Genomic DNA, 14,598 nt, shown 5'->3' on the forward strand with positions numbered 1-14,598 from the left:
AAATATGCGGCAGTGGGTGCTGCGGAGTTCGCCCGTTTCCTCCCCGACACAATGCCCCAGCTGCGCATCCAGGCTGCTCAAACGTTGTCTATGTTTGGCAGCACATACCTGTGTGAACAACTGTTTTCTTTGATGAACTTGAACAAAACATCACATAGAAGTCGACTTACTGCTGAACACCTCCACTCAATTCTGAGGATTTCCTCAGCTCAGAGCCTTACCCCGAACATTGATGAACTTGTGGAAAAGATGGGACACCACCAAGTATCACCCTCAACCTCAAACAAGTGAACATTACTGTGCAATCACATATTTAGAGTTTTTACTCAGTTCAAGTTTAAAAGTTAAAGTTTAATATTTGTTTTCACTGCATGTTACTTCTCCTTAAACAAAGTGTTGTTTTTGATTAATAGATTTTTGCACTTTATTTTATTGTATTTCAATCCAATTATATTTTAAAAATATTTCAGTTGAGTGGATGATAGAAAATTGCTATTATTGTTTTTTTCTTTGAAGTAAATTTAGCCCACTTTTGCTAAAATAGAAAATATAGGCTACTGATGGTGCCTTGAATACCGGTTTCTTTCATTTAATGTTCAGGTTATGGGGATTTTTATATAAAGGAAATTTGTCTTTTGTGTCTGTTGAAAATTAAAGATTACTGACAGAGCCATAAGAAAATATTGCTTTATTTATCTGATCATATTGGAATATATTTGTTAGGTTTTCAGTAGGTTCAATTAGGTTCACTAGACTATATGCGTCATTTAAAATTTTTTCAATGAACATTCGAACAGTCCGGCCCTCGGCTTGTAGCTAAATTTTTTATTTGGCCCTCCGTCCATTTGACTTTGACACCCCTGCTATAGAACATTTGTGGGCAGAACTGAAAAAGCGTGTGAGGGCCTACAAACCTGACTCAGTTACACCAGCCCTGTCAGGAGGAATGGGCCAAAATGCACCCAACTTATTGTGGGAAAGTTGTGGAAGGCTACCCAAAACGTTTAAACGACTTGCCAAAACTATAGTTTGTTAAAAATGAGTTTTAATGACTCCAACCTAAGTGTATCTAGACTTCCGACTTCAACTGTACATATGAGATGAATAATGTAGGATATGTAAACATTATTAAAGTTTAAAGTGATACCTTTTATTAAAGTCAGAGCGTTGAGTCTGTTTGTTGGCAGCAGCCTCTCCATGTTAGTGATGGCTGTTTAACAGTCTGATGGCTTGGAGACAGAGAGATTTCAGTCTGTATTTTGACAGCAGCCTCTCCATGTTAGTGATGGCTGTTTAACAGTCTGATGGCCTTGAGATAGAAGCTGTTTTTCAGTCTCTCGGTCCCAGCTTTGATGCACCTGTACTGACCTCGCCTTCTGGATGGTAGCGGGGTGAACAGGCAGTGGCTCGGGTGGTTGATGTCCTTGATGATCTTTATGGCCTTCCTGTGACATCGGGTGGTGTAGGTGTCCTGGAGGGCAGGTAGTTTGCCCCCGGTGATACGTTGTGCAGACCGCACTACCCTCTGGAGAGCCTTGCGGTTGTGGGCGGAGCAGTTGCCGTACCAGGCGGTGATACAGCCCGACAGGATGCTCTCGATTGCGCATCTGTAAAAGTTTGTCAGTGTTTTTGATGACAAGCCACATTTCTTCAGCCTCCTGATGTTCTTCACCAAACCGTCTGTGTGGGTGGACCATTTCAGTTTGTCCGTGATGTGTACCCTCTCCACTACTGTCCTGTCGATGTGGATAGGGGGATGCTCCCTCTGCTGTTTCCTGAAGTCCACGGTCATCTCCTTTGTTTTGTTGATGTTGAGTGTGAGGTTATTTTCCTGGCACCACACTCCGAGGGCCCTCACCTCCTCCCTGTAGGCCGTCTCGTCGTTGTTGGTAATCAAGCCTACCACTGTAGTGTCGTCTGCAAAGTTGATGATTTAGTTGGAAGCGGCCACGCAGTCATGGGTGAACAGGGAGTACAGAAGAGGGCTGAGAACGCACCCTTGTGGGGCCCCCAGTGGGGTGCATTCTCAGCCCTCTCCTGTACTCATCATGAGGCTAATGGTGACGTTAAATGGGGGGCCCGAGTGGTGCAGCGGTCTAAGGCACTGCATTGTAGTGCTAGAGGCGTCACTACAGACTCGGGTTCACACAATTGGCCCAGTATCGTCCGGGTTAGGGGAGGGTTTGACCGGGGTAGGCCGTCATTGTAAATAAGAATTTGTTCTTAACTGACTTGCCTAGTTAAATAAAGGTTAAATAATAAAAATAATAAAAAAATTATAACAGAGTTTAATGGTTGTGAGGAGAAACCTGAGGATGGATCAACAACATTGTAGTTACTCCACATTAGTAAACTAATTGACAGAGTGAAAAGAAGGAAGCCTGTACAGAATAAAAATATTCCACAACATGCATCGTCTTTACAAGGCACTAAAGTAAAACTGCAAAAAAATGTGGCGAAGGAATTCACTTCTTGTGGGAATACGAAGTGTTATGTTTGGGGCAAATCCAACACTTTACTGAGTACTGCTCTCCATATGTTCCAGGAGAGTGGTGGCCTGCATCAGGTGGTCTGCATCAGGTGGTGGTCTGCATCAGGTGGTGGTGGCCTGCATCAGGTGGTGGTGGCTGCATCAGGTGGTGGTGGCTGCATCAGGTGGTCTGCATCAGGTGGTCTGCATCAGGTGGTCTGCATCAGGTGGTCTGCATCAGGTGGTGGTGGCTGCATCAGGTGGTGGTGGCTGCATCAGGTGGTCTGCATCAGGTGGTGGTGGCTGCATCAGGTGGTGATGGCTGCATCAGGTGGTGGTGGCTGCATCAGGTGGTCTGCATCAGGTGGTCTGCATCAGGTGGTCTGCATCAGGTGGTGGTGGCTGCATCAGGTGGTGGTGGCTGCATCAGGTGGTCTGCATCAGGTGGTGGTGGCCTGCATCAGGTGGTCTGCATCAGGTGGTGGTAGCTGCATCAGGTGGTCTGCATCAGGTGGTGGTGGCTGCATCAGGTGGTGGTGGCTGCATCAGGTGGTGGTGGCTGCATCAGTGGTCTGCATCAGGTGGTGATGGCTGCATCAGTGGTCTGCATCAGGTGGTGGTGGCTGCATCAGGTGGTGGTTGCATCAGGTGGTGGCCTGCATCAGGTGGTGGTGGCTGCATCAGGTGGTGGTGGCTGCATCAGGTGGTGGCTGCATCAGGTGGTGATGGCTGCATCAGGTGGTGGTGGCTGCATCAGGTGGTGGTGGCTGCATCAGGTGGTGGTGGCCTGCATCAGGTGGTCTGCATCAGGTGGTGGTGGCTGCATCAGGTGGTGGTGGCTGCATCAGGTGGTGGTGGCCTGCATCAGGTGGTCTGCATCAGGTGGTGGTGGCTGCATCAGGTGGTGGTGGCTGCATCAGGTGGTGGTGGCTGCATCAGGTGGTGATGGCTGCATCAGGTGGTGATGGCTGCATCAGGTGGTGGCTGCTTCAGGTGGTGGCTGCTACAGGTGGTGGTGGCTGCATCAGGTGGTGGCCTGCATCAGGTGGTGGTTGCTGCATCAGGTGGTGGTGGCTGCATCAGGTGGTGGCTGCATCAGGTGGTGGTGGCTGCATCAGGTGGTGGTGGCTGCATCAGGTGGTGGTGGCTGCATCAGGTGGTGGTGGCTGCATCAGGTGGTGGCTGTCAGGTGGTGGCTGCATCAGGTGGTGGTGGCTGCATCAGGTGGTGGCCTGCATCAGGTGGTGGTGGCTGCATCAGGTGGTGGTGGCTGCATCAGGTGGTGGTGGCTGCATCAGTTGGTGGTGGCTGCATCAGGTGGTGGTGGCTGCATCAGGTGGTGGTGGCTGCATCAGGTGGTGGTGGCTGCATCAGGTGGTGGTGGCTGCATCAGTTGGTGGTGGCTGCATCAGGTGGTGGTGGCTGCTTCAGGTGGTGGTGGCTGCATCAGGTGGTAGCTGCATCAGGTGGTGGTGGCTGCATCAGGTGGTGATGGCTGCATCAGGTGGTGGTAGCTGCATCAGGTGGTGGTGGCTGCATCAGGTGGTGGTGGCTGCATCAGGTGGTGGTGGCTGCATCAGGTGGTGATGGCTGCATCAGGTGGTGGTGGCTGCATCAGGTGGTGGTGGCTGCTTCAGGTGGTGGTGACTGCATCAGGTGGTGGTGGCTGCATCAGGTGGTGATGGCTGCATCAGGTGGTGGTGGCTACATCAAGTGGTGGCTGCATCAGATGGTGGCTGCATCAGATGGTGGCTGCATCAGGTGGTGGTGGCTGCATCAGGTGGTGGCTACATCAGTGGTGGTGGCTGCATCAGGTGGTGGTGGCTGCATCAGGTGGTGGTGGCTGCATCAGGTGGTGGCTGCATCAGGTGGTGGTGGCTGCATCAGATGGTGGTGGCTGCTTCAGGTGGTGGCTGCATCAGGTGGTGGTAGCTGCATCAGGTGGTGGCTGCATCAGGTGGTGGTGGCTGCATCAGTGGTGGTGGCTGCATCAGGTGGTGGTGGCTGCATCAGGTGGTGGCTGCATCAGGTGGTGGTGGCTGCATCAGTGGTGGTGGCTGCATCAGGTGGTGGTGGCTGCATCAGGTGGTGGTGGCTGCTTCAGGTGGTGGTGGCTGCATCAGATGGTGGTGGCTGCATCAGGTGGTGGTGACTGCTTCAGGTGGTGGTGGCTGCATCAGATGGTGGTGGCTGCATCAGGTGGTGGCTGCATCAGGTGGTGGTGGCTGCATCAGATGGTGGTGGCTGTATCAGGTGGTGGTGGCTGCATCAGTGGTGGTGGCTGCATCAGGTGGTGGTGGCTGCATCAGGTGGTGGCTGCATCAGGTGGTGGTAGCTGCATCAGGTGGTGGTGGCTGCATCAGGTGGTGGCTGCATCAGGTGGTGGTGGCTGCATCAGATGGTGGTGGCTGTATCAGGTGGTGGTGGCTGCATCAGTGGTGGTGGCTGCATCAGGTGGTGGTGGCTGCATCAGGTGGTGGCTGCATCAGGTGGTGGCTGCATCAGGTGGTGGTGGCTGCATCAGGTGGTGGCTGCTTCAGGTGGTGGTGGCTGCATCAGGTGGTGGCTGCATCAGATGGTGGTGGCTGCATCAGGTGGTGGCTGCATCAGGTGGTGGTAGCTGCATCAGGTGGTGGTGGCTGCATCAGGTGGTGGTGGCTGCATCAGGTGGTGGTGGCTGCATCAGTGGTGGTGGCTGCATCAGTTGGTGGTGGCTGCATCAGTGGTGGTGGCTGCATCAGATGGTGGTGGCTGCATCAGGTGGTGGTGGCTGCATCAGGTGGTGGTGGCTGCATCAGGTGGTGGTGGCTGCATCAGTGGTGGTGGCTGCATCAGGTGGTGGTGGCTGCATCAGGTGGTGGTGGCTGCATCAGGTGGTGATGGCTGCATCAGGTGGTGGTGGCCTGCATCAGGTGGTGGTGGCTGCATCAGGTGGTGGTGGCTGCATCAGGTGGTGGTGGCTGCATCAGGTGGTCTGCATCAGGTGGTCTGCATCAGGTGGTCTGCATCAGGTGGTCTGCATCAGGTGGTGGTGGCTGCATCAGGTGGTGGTGGCTGCATCAGGTGGTCTGCATCAGGTGGTGGTGGCTGCATCAGGTGGTGATGGCTGCATCAGGTGGTGGTGGCTGCATCAGGTGGTCTGCATCAGGTGGTCTGCATCAGGTGGTCTGCATCAGGTGGTCTGCATCAGGTGGTGGTGGCTGCATCAGGTGGTGGTGGCTGCATCAGGTGGTCTGCATCAGGTGTTGGTGGCCTGCATCAGGTGGTCTGCATCAGGTGGTGGTAGCTGCATCAGGTGGTCTGCATCAGGTGGTGGTGGCTGCATCAGGTGGTGGTGGCTGCATCAGGTGGTGGTGGCTGCATCAGTGGTCTGCATCAGGTGGTGATGGCTGCATCAGTGGTCTGCATCAGGTGGTGGTGGCTGCATCAGGTGGTGGTTGCATCAGGTGGTGGCCTGCATCAGGTGGTGGTGGCTGCATCAGGTGGTGGTGGCTGCATCAGGTGGTGGCTGCATCAGGTGGTGATGGCTGCATCAGGTGGTGGTGGCTGCATCAGGTGGTGGTGGCTGCATCAGGTGGTGGTGGCTGCATCAGGTGGTGGTGGCCTGCATCAGGTGGTCTGCATCAGGTGGTGGTGGCTGCATCAGGTGGTGGTGGCTGCATCAGGTGGTGGTGGCTGCATCAGGTGGTGATGGCTGCATCAGGTGGTGGCTGCTTCAGGTGGTGGCTGCTTCAGGTGGTGGTGGCTGCATCAGGTGGTGGCCTGCATCAGGTGGTGGTTGCTGCATCAGGTGGTGGTGGCTGCATCAGGTGGTGGCTGCATCAGGTGGTGGTGGCTGCATCAGGTGGTGGTGGCTGCATCAGGTGGTGGTGGCTGCATCAGGTGGTGGTGGCTGCATCAGGTGGTGGCTGCTTCAGGTGGTGGCTGCTTCAGGTGGTGGTGGCTGCATCAGGTGGTGGCCTGCATCAGGTGGTGGTGGCTGCATCAGGTGGTGGTGGCTGCATCAGTTGGTGGTGGCTGCATCAGTTGGTGGTGGCTGCATCAGGTGGTGGTGGCTGCATCAGGTGGTGGTGGCTGCATCAGGTGGTGGTGGCTGCATCAGTTGGTGGTGGCTGCATCAGGTGGTGGTGGCTGCTTCAGGTGGTGGTGGCTGCATCAGGTGGTAGCTGCATCAGGTGGTGGTGGCTGCATCAGGTGGTGATGGCTGCATCAGGTGGTGGTAGCTGCATCAGGTGGTGGCTGCATCAGGTGGTGGTGGCTGCATCAGGTGGTGATGGCTGCATCAGGTGGTGATGGCTGCATCAGGTGGTGGTGGCTGCTTCAGGTGGTGGTGGCTGCATCAGGTGGTGGTGGCTGCATCAGGTGGTGATGGCTGCATCAGGTGGTGGTGGCTACATCAAGTGGTGGCTGCATCAGTGGTGGTGGCTGCATCAGGTGGTGATGGCTGCATCAGGTGGTGGTGGCTGCATCAGATGGTGGCTGCATCAGGTGGTGGTGGCTGCATCAGGTGGTGGCTACATCAGTGGTGGTGGCTGCATCAGGTGGTGGTGGCTGCATCAGGTGGTGGTGGCTGCATCAGGTGGTGGCTGCATCAGGTGGTGGTGGCTGCATCAGATGGTGGTGGCTGCTTCAGGTGGTGGCTGCATCAGGTGGTGGTAGCTGCATCAGGTGGTGGCTGCATCAGGTGGTGGTGGCTGCATCAGTGGTGGTGGCTGCATCAGGTGGTGGTAGCTGCATCAGGTGGTGGCTGCATCAGGTGGTGGTGGCTGCATCAGTGGTGGTGGCTGCATCAGGTGGTGGTGGCTGCATCAGGTGGTGGTGGCTGCTTCAGGTGGTGGTGGCTGCATCAGATGGTGGTGGCTGCATCAGGTGGTGGTGACTGCTTCAGGTGGTGGTGGCTGCATCAGATGGTGGTGGCTGCATCAGGTGGTGGCTGCATCAGGTGGTGGTGGCTGCATCAGATGGTGGTGGCTGTATCAGGTGGTGGTGGCTGCATCAGTGGTGGTGGCTGCATCAGGTGGTGGTGGCTGCATCAGGTGGTGGCTGCATCAGGTGGTGGCAGCTGCATCAGGTGGTGGTGGCTGCATCAGCTGGTGGTGGCTGTATCAGGTGGTGGTGGCTGCATCAGTGGTGGTGGCTGCATCAGGTGGTGGTGGCTGCATGAGGTGGTGGCTGCATCAGGTGGTGGCTGCATCAGGTGGTGGTGGCTGCATCAGGTGGTGGCTGCTTCAGGTGGTGGTGGCTGCATCAGGTGGTGGCTGCATCAGATGGTGGTGGCTGCATCAGGTGGTGGCTGCATCAGGTGGTGGTAGCTGCATCAGGTGGTGGTGGCTGCATCAGGTGGTGGTGGCTGCATCAGGTGGTGGTGGCTGCATCAGTGGTGGTGGCTGCATCAGTTGGTGGTGGCTGCATCAGTGGTGGTGGCTGCATCAGATGGTGGTGGCTGCATCAGGTGGTGGTGGCTGCATCAGGTGGTGGTGGCTGCATCAGGTGGTGGTGGCTGCATCAGTGGTGGTGGCTGCATCAGGTGGTGGTGGCTGCATCAGGTGGTGATGGCTGCATCAGGTGGTGGTGGCTGCATCAGGTGGTGGTGGCTGCATCAGTTGGTGGTGGCTGCATCAGGTGGTGGCTGCATCAGGTGGTGGCTGCATCAGGTGGTGGCTGCATCAGGTGGTGGTGGCTGCATCAAGTGGTGATGGCTGCATCAGGTGGTGGTGGCTGCATCAGTGGTGGTGGCTGCATCAGGTGGTGGTGGCTACATCAGGTGGTGGTGGCTGCATCAGGTGGTGGTGGCTGCATCAGGTGGTGATGGCTGCATCAGGTGGTGGTGGCTACATCAAGTGGTGGCTGCATCAGGTGGTGGTGGCTGCATCAGGTGGTGGTGGCTGCATCAGGTGGTGGTGGCTACATCAAGTGGTGGCTACATCAGGTGGTGGTGGCTGCATCAGGTGGTGGTGGCTGCATCAGGTGGTGGTGGCTACATCAAGTGGTGGCTGCATCAGTTGGTGGTGGCTACATCAAGTGGTGGCTGCATCAGTGGTGGTGGCTGCATCAGGTGGTGGTGGCTGCATCAGGTGGTGGTGGCTGCATCAGGTGGTGGTGGCTGCATCAGGTGGTGGTGGCTGCATCAGGTGGTGGTGGCTGCATCAGTGGTGGTGGCTGCATCAGTGGTGGTGGCTGCATCAGGTGGTGGTGGCTGCATCAGTGGTGGTGGCTGCATCAGTGGTGGTGGCTGCATCAGTGGTGGTAGCTGCATCAGGTTGTGGTGGCTGCATCAGGTGGTGGCTGCATCAGGTGGTGGTGGCTGCATCAGGTGGTGGCTGCATCAGGTGGTGGTGGCTGCATCAGGTGGTGGCTGCATCAGGTGGTGGCTGCATCAGGTGGTGGCTGCATCAGTGGTGGTGGCTGCATCAGGTGGTGGTGGCTGCATCAGGTGGTGGCTGCATCAGGTGGTGGTGGCTGCATCAGGTGGTGGCTGCATCAGGTGGTGGTGGCTGCATCAGTGGTGGTGGCTGCATCAGGTGGTGGCTGCATCAGGTGGTGGTGGCTGCATCAGGTGGTGGTGGCTGCATCAGGTGGTGGTGGCTGCATCAGTGGTGGTGGCTGCATCAGTGGTGGTGGCTGCATCAGGTGGTGGTGGCTGCATCAGGTGGTGGTAGCTGCATCAGGTGGTGGTGGCTGCATCAGGTGGTGGTGGCTGCATCAGGTGGTGGCCTGCATCAGGTGGTGGTGGCTGCATCAGGTGGTGGTGGCTGCATCAGGTGGTGGTGGCTGCATCAGTGGTGGTGGCTGCATCAGGTGGTGGTGGCTGCATCAGGTGGTGGTGGCTGCATCAGGTGGTGGCTGCATCAGGTGGTGGTGGCTGCATCAGGTGGTGGTGGCTGCATCAGGTGGTGGTGGCTGCATCAGTGGTGGTGGCTGCATCAGGTGGTGGTAGCTGCATCAGGTGGTGGCTGCATCAGGTGGTGGTGGCTGCATCAGTGGTGGTGGCTGCATCAGGTGGTGGTAGCTGCATCAGGTGGTGGCTGCATCAGGTGGTGGTGGCTGCATCAGGTGGTGGTGGCTGCATCAGGTGGTGGTGGCTGCATCAGGTGGTGGTGGCTGCTTCAGGTGGTGGTGGCTGCATCAGATGGTGGTGGCTGCATCAGGTGGTGGTGACTGCTTCAGGTGGTGGTGGCTGCATCAGATGGTGGTGGCTGCATCAGGTGGTGGCTGCATCAGGTGGTGGTGGCTGCATCAGATGGTGGTGGCTGCATCAGGTGGTGGTGGCTGCATCAGTGGTGGTGGCTGCATCAGGTGGTGGTGGCTGCATCAGGTGGTGGCTGCATCAGGTGGTGGTAGCTGCATCAGGTGGTGGTGGCTGCATCAGATGGTGGTGGCTGTATCAGGTGGTGGTGGCTGCATCAGTGGTGGTGGCTGCATCAGGTGGTGGTGGCTGCATCAGGTGGTGGCTGCATCAGGTGGTGGCTGCATCAGGTGGTGGTGGCTGCATCAGGTGGTGGCTGCTTCAGGTGGTGGTGGCTGCATCAGGTGGTGGCTGCATCAGATGGTGGTGGCTGCATCAGGTGGTGGCTGCATCAGGTGGTGGTAGCTGCATCAGGTGGTGGTGGCTGCATTAGGTGGTGGTGGCTGCATCAGGTGGTGGTGGCTGCATCAGTGGTGGTGGCTGCATCAGTTGGTGGTGGCTGCATCAGTGGTGGTGGCTGCATCAGATGGTGGTGGCTGCATCAGTGGTGGTGGCTGCATCAGGTGTTGGTGGCTGCATCAGGTGGTGGTAGCTGCATCAGTGGTGGTGGCTGCATCAGTGGTGGTGGCTGCATCAGGTGGTGGTGGCTGCATCAGGTGGTGGTAGCTGCATCAGGTGGTGGTGGCTGCATCAGGTGGTGGTGGCTGCATCAGGTGGTGGCCTGCATCAGGTGGTGGTGGCTGCATCAGGTGGTGGTGGCTGCATCAGGTGGTGGTGGCTGCATCAGTGGTGGTGGCTGCATCAGGTGGTGGTGGCTGCATCAGGTGGTGGTGGCTGCATCAGGTGGTGGCTGCATCAGGTGGTGGTGGCTGCATCAGGTGGTGGTGGCTGCATCAGGTGGTGGTGGCTGCATCAGTGGTGGTGGCTGCATCAGGTGGTGGTAGCTGCATCAGGTGGTGGCTGCATCAGGTGGAGGTGGCTGCATCAGTGGTGGTGGCTGCATCAGGTGGTGGTAGCTGCATCAGGTGGTGGCTGCATCAGGTGGTGGTGGCTGCATCAGTGGTGGTGGCTGCATCAGGTGGTGGTGGCTGCATCAGGTGGTGGTGGCTGCTTCAGGTGGTGGTGGCTGCATCAGATGGTGGTGGCTGCATCAGGTGGTGGTGACTGCTTCAGGTGGTGGTGGCTGCATCAGATGGTGGTGGCTGCATCAGGTGGTGGCTGCATCAGGTGGTGGTGGCTGCATCAGATGGTGGTGGCTGTATCAGGTGGTGGTGGCTGCATCAGTGGTGGTGGCTGCATCAGGTGGTGGTGGCTGCATCAGGTGGTGGCTGCATCAGGTGGTGGTAGCTGCATCAGGTGGTGGTGGCTGCATCAGATGGTGGTGGCTGTATCAGGTGGTGGTGGCTGCATCAGTGGTGGTGGCTGCATCAGGTGGTGGTGGCTGCATCAGGTGGTGGCTGCATCAGGTGGTGGCTGCATCAGGTGGTAGTGGCTGCATCAGGTGGTGGCTGCTTCAGGTGGTGGTGGCTGCATCAGGTGGTGGCTGCATCAGATGGTGGTGGCTGCATCAGGTGGTGGCTGCATCAGGTGGTGGTAGCTGCATCAGGTGGTGGTGGCTGCATTAGGTGGTGGTGGCTGCATCAGGTGGTGGTGGCTGCATCAGTGGTGGTGGCTGCATCAGTTGGTGGTGGCTGCATCAGTGGTGGTGGCTGCATCAGATGGTGGTGGCTGCATCAGGTGGTGGTGGCTGCATCAGGTGGTGGTGGCTGCATCAGGTGGTGGTGGCTGCATCAGTGGTGGTGGCTGCATCAGGTGGTGGTGGCTGCATCAGGTGGTGGTGGCTGCATCAGGTGGTGGTGGCTGCATCAGGTGGTGGTGGCTGCATCAGTTGGTGGTGGCTGCATCAGGTGGTGGCTGCATCAGGTGGTGGCTGCATCAGGTGGTGGCTGCATCAGGTGGTGGTGGCTGCATCAAGTGGTGATGGCTGCATCAGGTGGTGGTGGCTGCATCAGTGGTGGTGGCTGCATCAGGTGGTGGTGGCTACATCAGGTGGTGGTGGCTGCATCAGGTGGTGGTGGCTGCATCAGGTGGTGATGACTGCATCAGGTGGTGGTGGCTACATCAAGTGGTGGCTGCATCAGGTGGTGGTGGCTGCATCAGGTGGTGGTGGCTGCATCAGGTGGTGGTGGCTACATCAAGTGGTGGCTACATCAGGTGGTGGTGGCTGCATCAGGTGGTGGTGGCTGCATCAGGTGGTGGTGGCTACATCAAGTGGTGGCTGCATCAGTTGGTGGTGGCTACATCAAGTGGTGGCTGCATCAGTGGTGGTGGCTGCATCAGGTGGTGGTGGCTGCATCAGGTGGTGGTGGCTGCATCAGGTGGTGGTGGCTGCATCAGTGGTGGTGGCTGCATCAGGTGGTGGTGGCTGCATCAGTGGTGGTGGCTGCATCAGTGGTGGTGGCTGCATCAGGTGGTGGTGGCTGCAGCAGTGGGGGTGGCTGCCAGTGGTGGTGGCTGCATCAGTGGTGGTAGCTGCATCAGGTTGTGGTGGCTGCATCAGGTGGTGGCTGCATCAGGTGGTGGTGGCTGCATCAGGTGGTGGCTGCATCAGGTGGTGGTGGCTGCATCAGGTGGTGGCTGCATCAGGTGGTGGCTGCATCAGTGGTGGTGGCTGCATCAGCTGGTGGTGGCTGCATCAGGTGGTGGCGGCATCAGGTGGTGGTGGCTCCATCAGGTGGTGGGTGCATCAGGTGGGGGTGGCTGCAGCAGTGGTGGTGGCTGCATCAGGTGGTGGTTGCATCAGGTGGTGGTGGCTGCATCAGGTGGTGGTGGCTGCATCAGGTGGTGGTGGCTGCATCAGTGGTGGTGGCTGCATCAGTGGTGGTGGCTGCATCAGGTGGTGGTGGCTGCATCAGGTGGTGGTAGCTGCATCAGGTGGTGGTGGCTGCATCAGGTGGTGGTGGCTGCATCAGGTGGTGGCCTGCATCAGGTGGTGGTGGCTGCATCAGGTGGTGGTGGCTGCATCAGGTGGTGGTGGCTGCATCAGTGGTGGTGGCTGCATCAGGTGGTGGTGGCTGCATCAGGTGGTGGTGGCTGCATCAGGTGGTGGCTGCATCAGGTGGTGGTGGCTGCATCAGGTGGTGGTGGCTGCATCAGGTGGTGGTGGCTGCATCAGGTGGTGGTGGCTGCATCAGGTGGTCTGCATCAGGTGGTGGTGGCTGCATCAGTGGTGGTGGCTGCATCAGGTGGTGGTTGCTGCATCAGTGGTGGTGGCTGCATCAGGTGGTGGTGGCTGCATCAGGTGGTGGCTGCATCAGGTGGTGGTGGCTGCATCAGTGGTGGTGGCTGCATCAGGTGGTGGCTGCATCAGGTGGTGGTGGCTGCATCAGGTGGTGGCTGCATCAGGTGGTGGTGGCTGCATCAGGTGGTGGCTGCATCAGGTGGTGGTGGCTGCATCAGGTGGTGGTGGCTGCATCAGGTGGTGGCTGCATCAGGTGGTGGTGGCTGCATCAGGTGGTGGTGGCTGCATCAGTGGTGGTGGCTGCATCAGGTGGTGGTGGCTGCATCAGTGGTGGTGGCTGCATCAGGTGGTGGTGGCTGCATCAGGTGGTGGTGGCTGCATCAGGTGGTGGCTGCATCAGGTGGTGGTGGCTGCATCAGTGGTGGTGGCTGCATCAGGTGGTGGCTGCATCAGGTGGTGGTGGCTGCATCAGGTGGTGGCTGCATCAGGTGGTGGTGGCTGCATCAGGTGGTGGCTGCATCAGGTGGTGGTGGCTGCATCAGGTGGTGGTGGCTGCATCAGGTGGTGGCTGCATCAGGTGGTGGTGGCTGCATCAGGTGGTGGTGGCTGCATCAGGTGGTGGTGGCTGCATCAGGTGGTGGTGGCTGCATCAGTGGTGGTGGCTGCATCAGGTGGTGGTGGCTGCATCAGGTGGTGGTGGCTGCATCAGGTGGTGGCTGCATCAGGTGGTGGTGGCTGCATCAGGTGGTGGCTGCATCAGGTGGTGGTGGCTGCATCAGGTGGTGGCTGCATCAGGTGGTGGTGGCTGCATCAGGTGGTGGTGGCTGCATCAGTGGTGGTGGCTGCATCAGGTGGTGGTGGCTGCATCAGGTGGTGGTGGCTGCATCAGGTGGTGGCTGCATCAGGTGGTGGTGGCTGCATCAGTGGTGGTGGCTGCATCAGGTGGTGGCTGCATCAGGTGGTGGTGGCTGCATCAGGTGGTGGCTGCATCAGGTGGTGGTGGCTGCATCAGGTGGTGGCTGCATCAGGTGGTGGTGGCTGCATCAGGTGGTGGCTGCATCAGGTGGTGGTGGCTGCATCAGGTGGTGGTGGCTGCATCAGTGGTGGTGGCTGCATCAGGTGGTGGTGGCTGCATCAGTGGTGGTGGCTGCATCAGGTGGTGGTGGCTGCATCAGGTGGTGGCTGCATCAGGTGGTGGTGGCTGCATCAGGTGGTGGTGGCTGCATCAGGTGGTGGCTGCATCAGGTGGTGGTGGCTGCATCAGGTGGTGGTGGGTGCATCAGTGGTGGTGGCTGCATCAGGTGGTGGTGGCTGCATCAGTGGTGGTGGCTGCATCAGGTGGTGGTGGCTGCATCAGGTGGTGGTGGCTGCATCAGGTGGTGGCTGCATCAGGTGGTGGTGGCTGCATCAGTGGTGGTGGCTGCATCAGGTGGTGGCTGCATCAGGTGGTGGTGGCTGCATCAGGTGGTGGCTGCATCAGGTGGTGGTGGCTGCATCAGGTGGTGGCTGCATCAGGTGGTGGTGGCTGCATCAGGTGGTGGTGGCTGCATCAGGTGGTGGCTGCATCAGGTGGTGGTGGCTGCATCAGGTGGTGGTGGCTGCATCAGTGGTGGTGGCTGCATCAGGTGGTGGTGGCTGCATCAGTGGTGGTGGCTGCATCAGGTGGTGGTGGCTGCATCAGGTGGTGGTGGCTGCATCAGG

The 14,598-nt window shown here is 58.3% G+C and overlaps 1 long non-coding RNA gene across 1 annotated transcript; it reads left to right on the plus strand.

The window, feature by feature from the left end:
• The first annotated feature begins 3,404 nt into the window (after window positions 1–3,404).
• On the plus strand, window positions 3,405–6,758 carry LOC127923268 (uncharacterized). The gene is made up of 3 exons (XR_008113850.1): window positions 3,405–3,447; window positions 5,515–5,566; window positions 6,703–6,758. It is a non-coding gene; the product is annotated as an uncharacterized LOC127923268 (long non-coding RNA).
• Window positions 6,759–14,598: the final 7,840 nt, after the last annotated feature.

Source organism: Oncorhynchus keta, unplaced genomic scaffold (assembly GCF_023373465.1).
Source record: "Oncorhynchus keta strain PuntledgeMale-10-30-2019 unplaced genomic scaffold, Oket_V2 Un_contig_2910_pilon_pilon, whole genome shotgun sequence".
Classification (NCBI taxonomy): Eukaryota; Metazoa; Chordata; class Actinopteri; order Salmoniformes; family Salmonidae; genus Oncorhynchus; species Oncorhynchus keta.